Here is an 11,507-nt window from a genome sequence, read left to right as displayed (position 1 = left end):
CCCCCCCCCCCCCCCCCCCCCAGCCGCTCCCGGCCCCAAAAATGCACTTAAGAATGGGCAAAACACTGCCTGGTGGGGTTTTCCTCAAAGGACTGAGGGGAAAAAGGTAGAGAAACGGCCCTGCCAGTGCACATGTCAGCGGTAAACGAGGAGGAAGCGGTGCTGTGGGTTTCCCTTGCTGCCCTTGAAGACACAGGGTTGTCCCCTTGCAGACCACACAGGGTCGGGCACCCACATGCACACTTGGCACCTAAACAGCATTCCCAGGCAGGGTCAGGCTGTACCCTTGGATAACTTTAATGGGATAATGCATTCAAAGATTTTTGCCATTTTCTATGCAGTGACAAAATCACCAGATTGCTTGATGTCATAACAGATAATTTAACCAGCTCCCAATCAATCATTTGTAAAAGTTTATATTCACTGGGAATTTTAATGTGCTTGTCAGAGACCTCTGGTAATTTTACTATGCTGTCAAAAAGGTGTCTTGGATGGGAAACTTCTCAGGTAAAATTGCAGTTGGCAAATGTATTAAATCAGCGTTGCCAAGAAAACTTGGAACCATTGCATTCGTAGTGGGGAAGGGGGGTTGTGGTCCCCTCCTGACAGCTCCACTCTGCTGCTCCTTCCCTCCTCACAGTTTTCCCTGCCCCAGCCTGGGTCCTTTCCCAGACTGCAGCCCTCCAAGGACACATCTTCATGGGGGCTGCAGCTCTCCAGGATAAACCTGGTCCAGAACACACTCTCCATGGGCCACAGCTCATTCACGGAATACCAGACTGCTGGATATTCCTGGAATGTACCTCCCAAGTCTTAAACAGAGAAATTGAAAATGTATCTTTAGCTGCTACTGAAAAGCAAGGTCCTTTATTTTCTGCCATCCTTCTCCACTACTCTGAGACAAGATTTTACAACACACAGACCTGGTAGATTATGGTCTGAAGTAAATCCGACAAAAGAACAGTGTGGTAGAGTACAAAGACAGCTTGCCAGGGCATTTATCTCTTCTACTTAAGCCTGGAAACACAGAACAAGTACATATATAGCCTTCCAAAAGGCTGAAAATAGCTATAGGCAATACCAGTGGCTTGAGATGCTGCCTACAGAGAGTGTGCTCCTGTTCTGAAATCACAGAGAGAAGGGAAGGTCTTTTTGCTCACTGTGTTGGGATTCACTTGAGATTCTTTAATAAGGAACACTGCAAGACCCTGGCTGTCTCATGTGCACTACGTACAGGAATTGAAGGATGAAGCCACGGTACATAGTATTGCCTTAAAAAAAAAGATCTCAGGATGGTTCAGCACAGCAAGCGAAGACAGGTCAGGAAAAATAGTGGGACCATTTCTGAAAAATGAGAAGGAATCAGAAAAATATACTTCCCCACTCTGGCATGGCTCCCTTTAAAGTGTAGACACAGTTGGGGCAATAACTATTTTAACAGAAATATGTTAAAAATGGGATTACACACCTTTCATAGTAAATGATCTCAGCAAATACTTTTTTTATATCTGTGCAAATCATAACCTCAAGAATACGCACTTCATTATCTAGCTAGAAGTTCAGGCACTGTAGTTTGGAGATATACCAAGAACAAATTGGATTAAATAGGAAAAATATTAAATTGTTATGTTTGTTGAGCACATAGGAAGCTTCAATAACTCGTATAAATTGTTTTTAATCATAAAATTTAAGAAGATGCAGGTACACTTAATCAGCATGGTCCACTGAATACACAGAATTCCTTGCCTGGGCCCTATCCTCACTTCACTCCACAAATCGCTTCTTGCCTCAGAGAAGATAAATACAGATTCACAAAAGTATTTTAGGTACATAATCCCTTGGTTATTGTATCTGGGATTTGAAAAGAGATTGTGGATCACAAGTTTCTGAAATACAGAGAACTAGCCGCATTCCTCTTTTATCTAAATATATTTCTAAAAAAAAGCAAAGTATTTGTACTGTTATGAAGTATAAACACTATGGCCTGCATCTTACTTTCTAGTTCAGCATGTCACTAAAAATAAATGGCCAAAAGTTCTTCCTTCTGAATTTGGAAACAGTTTGTTGTATGTGATTTATATCAGCCCCCTCATTACAGAAAACCTTGTCACCATATGACTGTGTGTGTAAGAGCAATTACAGAAATTCAGAATTCTCAGTGTTTTCTTTAGATGAGCTGATGGGCTGCGAAAGGGGCTGAAGTGACAGCTCTGAGAAGTGAAGTCCTCTTCTGAATCGATACAGTACAGAGAATAGCAATGGAATTTTGGTTTGTGCCTTCCTGGGCATGTAATTTTATCCCTAATCCTGGGAAGTGCCCATTTCATCATCACCCCTTTACTGAGGCTGCTCCCAGCACACCAGGCTGTTTCTCATTAGGAGCACTCTGAGAAAGAGCATCAGTTCTGTGCAGCCCAGAGCACATATGGGAAGAGCCCTCCTGTGTGGGGCTGACCCTCCCCTCTCCCCCAGCACTATCAGCAATGTATTTGGTAGAGTTGCAGGCTCATGTTTTCTCTGATTGAAGGACAGAAACTAAAAATCTCTTCTAAAAGTTAAGGTAATTAAAGAACTTGAAGCAAAAAGTACCTGATCATTTAAGCACTTTGCACATTCACACTGCATAAGAGGCAATGAGTTAGGTTCTTCACAGATGCGATTTTTTGGGTTATTTTTAAGGTATTTGGATTGGTTTTCCCTTTTAGAAATATAAGGTACCATTCCAGTGTTTGATACAATGCTTGGGGCAAAAAAATCTCTACCTCAAGTCACCTGTGTTTTGCTGCCCAATTGAAAAGGTATTAATTATGGAAGGAGAAAAAAAGGCTGGAATGGATACAAACAAATTACACATAAATTTGTTGAACAGATTACTCTATTGTTCAACAACAATGCAGTTTTTACCTTAGAAAAACAATTCCAGTACTAAGAACAGCAGAATATATATTTACTGAAAAGGGAGGTTTATCAAGATAAAGTAGGATCCAGTCTTAGAATTCTCATCTGATGGTAACCATCACACAAGAAATAAGCATGAAATATTTCTGCATATCTTCAGTCTCCTAATTCAGAAGAGATAAGGATGAAGAAGGCAAATAATTTCACACATTAGTGATGAAAGTAGAAGATGAAAGGGAAACAAGAAGCAAGAGAAAAGGAGGCAGAAAAGTTAGACTTTTTAAAACCCTAAGTTAAACTTAAATGATATCTATGATCTGGGAGACATGAACACTGATTTTAAATTTATCATGTGAAGTGACTACACACACTTTAAAAACCTTTACTTAGAGACTTTTGAAATTGCATCTTTGAATTTGGATGGGCATGGACAAAACAGAAGTAAGGGTTTTCTGGGTTCCACTTCATAACTGTAGGTAAAATTCACACTCTGTGACTGCAAAGCAAAGAGCAGGCAAAGCTTGCTGTAGGAAATCTCAATGGGATTTTTAGTCAGTCCTGTTGTGGAAAATGTACTGAATAATGGTATTTGATATACAGTGTCTCCTGCAAACTGACAGTGTTGGAATTTCCCTGCCTTAATGCACATATTTGATATGTGGGCTCCTTTTTTTCCCCTGTTCATTTAGATGTGTGTGGTTTTCCTTTTAACCCCCCACCCTTTTTTAATTTAAATAAAACTCTGGGGGGAAAAAAAAAGCAACAGAAGATCACAGGATGTGAAGATGCCATTCTGGGAACTAGCAAGCAGTCTCAACACTGAAAGAAGCCAAGTGATCTTTCAAGTGGGCTATTACTGTAGTTGTGGGAGCAGAATAATGAAACTGAACAGAATAATTGGCCTAAATATCTGGTTAGAGGGCTGGTACAGAAAAAAGAGCATGAAAGGCTCCACTAAAACCACAGAAAGGTGGGTGTTCCTGCAATCAGCACAGAAAAAAAGCATTGGAGAAGTCTGTAAACTAAAGAGGGGGAAGGGAACCACTGGAAAGAAATCCAAGCAGAGGAGGGGGAAGGGGGGAAAAAATGCCCACTAAATCTGAAAGTCTAGAGAAAAAGAAAGCAGTTGATTGTATTTGCTGACATTCCAAGGATGGCAGTTGGGAAACAGCAATCAGAGCAGCAGTAACAGGAGGTACACACTGTAAGAACAATATGGGTGGCTTCTGAGATATACGTGGGAATACTTTTATGTGTTTTTAAAACAAAGACACAACTTGTATATATATATATATAAAAGAAGTACTTCAACTATCACTTCAATGAGAAAAGAAACAACCATCCTCTCTTAACTGGTCATTTCCATCAGCTGAAGACTTATCATATGACTTCTGAATAGAAAAGCAGTGAAGGCAGTAAACTCAGAGGTCAACAGTTACATCAGAAAACATCTGATGATGTAAGATCCAGTTTAACCATGTTCTACATCTGTATATCAGAGATTATTGCAGTTATTGAGGAGAAAGTTTAGGGTACCAGCACTTTCCACACCCTTACTATGAGCTTCTGACAGTAACTCTGTAAGTGACCATAAACAGTCCAACCCCAAATGTGCCCTATTTTCAGTTCTGATTACAGAAACACAAAATGCAGCTGATATTCCCGTTAATGAATGATTATTAAAATGACAGCATCAATAGATGAGAATTAGAATTACATCACACTTTCAAAAAACTGTGGTGAGGTATATTCTGCATAAATAGAATTCCCAATTTTAAGTGACAAAGCAGAAAATAAGTAGCTTTTCATTGTCTGGTTTGTATTAGAGTTTCAAAAAATAAAGATCCATTAGCAGGCATCCTAATACAAGGGGCATGAGAGTGCTAAGAACCTCAATACAGAGAAACATTCCCTAAAAAAGCGGAAAACTAGTGTAAGTTTCAAGATTTTTCTAACTATCCAGCAAAACTGGCTCATTTAAACTTCAAAATGTTCAAACTATCCAGATGATAGTTTGAACACTAATCCATATGTCAAGAGATAAATAAAAGCAGCTAAACAGAAGTGATTTAAAAAGAAAAAAATGTGTTAGTATCACAAATATTGAGAAAGAAATATATTTCTAGGGAAATATGCCAAATATATAGGAAGAGATAATACCTTTAGTAGATCAGCTGTTATGATTGGGAGCAAAAGACATATTTTGGGGTGCAAAGGCCTTTGTGTAAAGCACACATATTTCTGAAGGCATCTGAATTTCTAAAAATTCTTACACTAAAAGGTGTCACTGCTTCACTTGCATCAATAGCTGATCACAGCTACAACAGTGTTACTGGATCAAAACATGAGTGCCCAAGCAGCTCAGAATAGACTGGTTAATACAGACTTATTCTAAAGATAAATAATTCCTAAGAAAAAGACATTGATGTCAGAGGAAGAAAGAAATTATATAGGAAAGAAGTTGAGATGATGTATTTTTACAAATACTCTTGGATCAGATTTATTTATTTTATTCAACTGCTGTTGGATACTGCATGTAAGTCCTGCATTCATTTGGGCAACCCTACCACCTTACATATACCCTTCACACTGTTAAATTCACAACATCCTGAAGAAAAGACCACTTTCCCATTTCTCTCATTTTTTATGCAGACAAATTATGAAAAAAAAAAAGAGAAATCCCAGCACCATTAAAATGGCACAATTATCACTGAATTAGATTGAATGGAAGCTCCACCTGACAGAGCTGAGGTCATACACAAATTCTATGCTATAGCAAAGGACTGTGTATAATTTTCAGAGTACCCAGCACACCCAGGAGTATCTAAGCTTATCTTCTTTTTCAAAGCTAATGCTGCCCCTAAAAAGCTTTCTGGTAACTCCTCCACCCTAGGTACTTGGCTGAGAAGAAAAACAAACTAACAGAACTGAGCAATAACCTGCACTGTAGCTGTACTGACCCTGCACACCCCACTGTCATGACTTCTCTTGTTAAGAGATTCTACTTCCCTCCCAGAACTGTTGAGGGTTTCAAATGATAAAGCAGTTTAGTAAAAGTAATTTCTTTTACTGGAACTGAAGCAGCTGGAGCTGGTGCTGTTTTGCTTCACTTTTCCAATGTAGCTAATTCATAGTCCACCTCATAAAAGTAAGCTAAAAGCATGGTACGAAATGTATAAAGTAACAAAAATAATTATTAGGTGTACATTCAGAATTCTGAGCAATTGCTTTTTAAATCCCTTTTTCTTGTCTGAACTGAAAAGCTTCTTAAAAATTCCTAACTCCCAGAAAAGTGAAACCTGGTGGTGCTAAGACTACACATCACTTTGACACTACATAACTTGGACTTATTCTCAAAATCTCCTGTTTACCTCTATAGCATTTGCGTTAGTGCCTCTATGCCCTTAGGCAATGATAAAACCAGGACCACTGGAAAGGTATTCTGTAGAAAGGGGACGATCTGGAAAAGCTGATACTTTTGTAGATGCACAGTCTCATTCGCCTTCTCTTTGTAACACAACCAAATACTACTGACATTCCAAACATGCATAAATAATGCATTTTTAGATAGAACCTTCCCATGCGAGGTTACAATTTAGCAAATAGATTTCCAGGCACCTGTACGATCATCTAGTCTGACCTATTGCACTACAAAATCTGCAGAATTCTGCAAGTGGGCAGAATTTCTGGTTAAAATACAGCAAGGGCCATGCTTCTGGGCTTAGTCATGAAATGAGACAAAATTGAAATGTATAGTGGTAGAATACATGAGTGTTAGTATTCATTTAAATTATTTTTTTGCTCCTACACAAACATGGGATAATAATAAATCACGGACTGAGAGTGCTATTGCATTAATTCTTAGCTCATAATTTACCAACATTTTATATGAGAGCAGTCCTGGAGAGCAGTCTGGAAAAACAAGAAAGTGTTTCATAGAACTGTTATGTAACTTTGTTGAATAGGATATTGTAAATAATTAATCCAAATGAAAGACCTGGGGGATCTTTTGGCAGGAATTAAACATGAAAAGAAGAGTGATTAGCCTCTGACTTTTTTCTTGAAAAAAGCAAACCCAAAGACACCAACAGTGACTGCAGAATCTCAGAATTTTTGTAGGGCTTGTACTGATGTAAGTTCTAAAGATAAAAGTATATTGTGCATTATAGGTCTTTTCCAACCTAAATGATTCTATGATACATAAAAAGAAATGAGGGATAGTTATGTAATAGTTGTCTAGTGCCTCTCATAAAAGGACCGTTCATTATGGTATTTCAAATCAAGTAGATTTCAGTCTTTCCTTCAGAGATCCACTTATCTGTGCCTCCAAATGAATGTTTCAATAAATGACCACCTTGTCTCAAGCAAAACTTTATTAAGGTCCAGTTCAATCCCAAGAACATCTCTGATAACTTACTGCAACACAATAAGCTGGATCATAAAGGAGATGCTGAAATACTTTTTAAAAAGTAATACCTGGCTAAATCAACTTATTGCATAAATCATTGCTTTGCATTCATCAGAAGTCTGTTTTTATCCACCATCGCAAAACAGTTGTGTCTTCCTGAGCCTCCAGACACTACTAAAAGTGAAAATAATTCTTGAAAACAAAAAAAGTAAGAACTTTATCATGTGACTTTTTTCAGGGTTTATTTAGTTTTGAATCCTTTATTGCATAACTCCTGTAAAACTTTTACTGGCTAAGCAAATCATGTAGAAAGTTGTTTTGAAAAGCCATAAGCCAGACTCGTCTCTGCTCAAAGCTATCAGTTACCACCAGCTTGTTACCTGAGCAGGGAATCTGGTCCATGCTCCTGCTTCTTTTAACATCCAACATTTCCTAATTCAGCAGCTTCACCAACATAACACCAGCAGAGCTGTTTCCACAGAGCATAGTCACTGTGGCAGTGATAGTCTCACCTCACATCCAGACCCATTCCAGCAACATTTCTGCTTTTCCAGGGGTGGGAAGAAAGGGGAAGATCAGTACTTCAGCTGCAGACCCATGTAGGTTACATGTTGCTTTTTATTTTCCCAGGCCATAACACAAACAGCATAAGCAAAATGTTCTCTGGCTGTGAAGTTATTGAAGCTTTAGAGCAGAAGTGATTAAATGTATCCAAAGAACATCAATGATCCATCCCCCACCACAACTAAAATCCTGACAACTCCATTATTTCAAAGGTTCAGCTGTCAAGATACACAACAGGAAGTAAGTAGAGATTTTGGATGTTTAAATCTGCTGCACTCTCACTGCAGGGGAATTTTCCTGTTCCAGGGCAGGAGGGGAAAATAAATCTATTCTAAAAGTCTTGGTAAAAATTTATTTTAAATATAGACAAAGACTGGGTTTCCTGACAAAAACACGAGATTTGCTGGTTATTTCAAACATCTGTTAAAAGTTGTCTCTCATTTTCAAAGCTCTTAATTTACTTTTTTCCACTCATGTAATCAGTTGATCTCAAATTGTTCCTCCCACTTTTACAGAATCTTTAGGAATTCTTCTATGACTCAGATGTCCTCTCTGCACTTTCTTCCTTTTCAGGACACTTGCTCGTACCTCTGCTTCATTGGCTCCATAATTACAAATCTGATCTGAAAATATTTCTTCTCTTTCCCAGTATTTTTCTTAGCTTTTCTAGTGAGAAGATTATTTCGTGGACCATTGTGCACAACTCTCTTTCCTGTTGTACTTAAACCTACTATGCTTGGAAATCCAGTATGTTTTAAAAAGCTATGAAGAACAATGTATGCTGTGCATGCACAAACGGGATGTGTAAATTATGGGGATTGCTAACAAAAGAGAGAGATTACAGGGGAATCACTGGTAGTTATAGGGAACCATTAAGGTACTTAAGACCACAAGTCTCCACTCGACCTCGACAGGGTTTGTATTCCTAAAACTCTTTGGTGAGCTTTTGTTTTGTTTTAAATACTACAACAAGTAATAAACAAACAGCACTTCATTATAGTATAGTCTTACTCAAAATTCATCATTAAGGTTCAATAACGAAGTAAAATAGGGTTACAAGAAAATATTCACAACAGAAATGTGGGTAATTTACACTAAAAAATAAATAGAAAGAACTGAAACTTCTGAATATACCGAAGTTCATAATTAATTAAAGACAAAACCAAAAGATTCTCTCTGACCACATAGTAACACTGTTTTCCTGTTTTCCGTTTTATCTTCCTTTCATAACATAGTTGTGGTGTTACTTTTACATAAAGGTAATTTTGGTTTGTTGCTTTGTTTTGTTTTTCTTTTAAAACTGCTCTAAGCAGCTTGAAGACATGAACTAACCATGCATGGCACTTTAGATTTAAAAAAAATAAAAGCAGAATTTCATAAGTTTGTATGTACACAGTGAACACTCTTAGACACTAATTACAAGGAAATGTACAATAACATATTCAATATTATTATCTCTTCTAAATATACAAGATCATCAAGAAATCTGCAGAGTCTTCTAGTAAACAATTTAGGTATATTTTACTGTACTTATCTCTAGCCCTGTTCATGTTACTCTAAAAAATTTCAGCAACTTCTATTCATTTTCAGCTAAGACTCCAGTGCAATGCTTTCACATAACACAAATTCTTTCTTTTCAAAGCCTCTATGGGAAACCTTAACCCTGACTGCACCTATGTTTCCATCTGAAGAGTGCCAAGTTTCAGGGATTTGGCAGACTTGCACACACGAGTTTATTAGCTCTGTAATTAATTTTATGTGCACGAAAGCATAAATGCATATTGGGTACACATTTTATCATCTGCTTCTTTCCTTTAATGAAGATTGTGATTCCATAAGATGAAGGACGGAAAGGAAGGAAGGAAGGAAAGAAAAGAAGGAAGAAAATTCTCTTTTCTGCTGAATCCCTGTAGTAGACATTCAGTCCAATGGTTGAAGAATTGCTGAAGAAAAATTAGCTGCTTGTCTCTATTTTGCACAGTACTAAATATTGCATCAACATACACCACTCCATATACTCAAAATTTCATCTCTGAAATAAAAAAGTACAAATGCTTATAACCTGTGCTGCTTCTGATGCTTTCCCACCATGGGAGGACTGATAGTGAAGCTATCTGGTGTTTATACTCATTAGTAAAGTGAATTAGCACCAGCATCTCACACCATTAAGCATATCATGGGGAAGCCCTTTTCAAGAGAAGTGGGTAACTGGCACTATTTTAAAGAAAAATAATCAGCATCAGCATCATCACAATTCCTGATTAGAGATGAATAACCAAGGAGGAAAACATACAACATTTCACAAGTTTTGGCGGTGCTCTACTTTCACTGTTCAGGTTTTTGATTCTGCTTGCCAAGCATTGTTTGATTAAGGGCTGAGGGTTTTTGATAGTCTCTTTCATTCTCTTTCCCAGAATGACAGGGATTCATTCTATCAAAATTGTTTTGCATTTCCAGCAACAGTGACAACCATGCAAATAGTGTGAGTTGCGACTTCACCTACTAACAAATGCAGCCAGTAACAAAATGAGACACTAAACTGGAGACTGAAAAATTCCATTATTTTTTCCAGTTCCAAGTCATGTTCCAAAGCAGACTGGAGCTGCTGTAGACTTGTTCCTTTTAACTCAAGATCTTTTTAATAGAATTTTTTCAATTTGTCAATGCCTTGCGTTATTGCTATGTACAAATTTTGCAGGTCCATGCTTAAAATGGTTGTGTTCCTATCGCAACATTTAGCTCATTCCAAGCACAGTCACTCATCTTATTTTATACTGCATCCAGTTATATCCCTACAAAGTATTTTAGTCTATGGCAGCTAATGATGCTTCCTCTTCACTGAGCTCCAAATATACTGGGGAGTTGTATTCTAAGTCATAACAATATTAGCAAACACAGTGAAGATAAGAACGCATTTATATTTCCCAAATCTATTGCATCTGAAAATAATAAGAATTTGGCAATGAATACAATTGCTTTGATAATCCAATCTAGAAATTTCAACACCTGTTAGTCCAGAACAAAATTTTGCAAAGCACCTTTTGTTCATTTGCCCATCCCCCGTTTTGCACTCTGGTATTGTCAGATTGTTGTGAGACATCTGTAAAAATTATCTGCAGTGTCTCTATTGCCATAATGCAGGCAATCCAGCAGGTCTCTTCATGAACTGCAGAAGCTAAAGCAAGCACCTCTCCATGCTGCACACCAGTGTGCATTTTTGCGTATTTGATAAAGCTCTCAGTAGAGTTGCAGTGAGAGGTATTTCCAGCTGCCACTTCACGGACAGTCTGATCCTTGTTGGTTAGCGTAAAACCTAATCTGAACTAGAGGTTTAGACCATGGCATATTTTTAACTTCCTGACATACACAGCAGTCTGCTGTTGAGGAATTTTCCTCTCTCCAAAGTGATGAGCAGACAAGGGACTACTAATGCTACTCATGCTTTGCTCAGTGGGAGGTAATGCAAAAGCAGCACAGCAGCAAATACTGTATTAATAATGTGCTGCTCCTTCTCCTCTCCCTCTCCCATCTCAGGTTCAGAGTTGGAAAATGACAACAGACAGGACAGACTACATTCTTCTTCAAGCAAAAGGAGTGAAGAGAATCATTTGGTAAGTGATTGCTAGGAGAACAGAAT

This window comes from Corvus brachyrhynchos, unplaced genomic scaffold (genome assembly GCF_000691975.1).
Source record: "Corvus brachyrhynchos isolate BGI_N302 unplaced genomic scaffold, ASM69197v1 scaffold162, whole genome shotgun sequence".
NCBI lineage: Eukaryota > Metazoa > Chordata > Aves > Passeriformes > Corvidae > Corvus > Corvus brachyrhynchos.
This window is presented reverse-complemented; position numbering follows the sequence as displayed.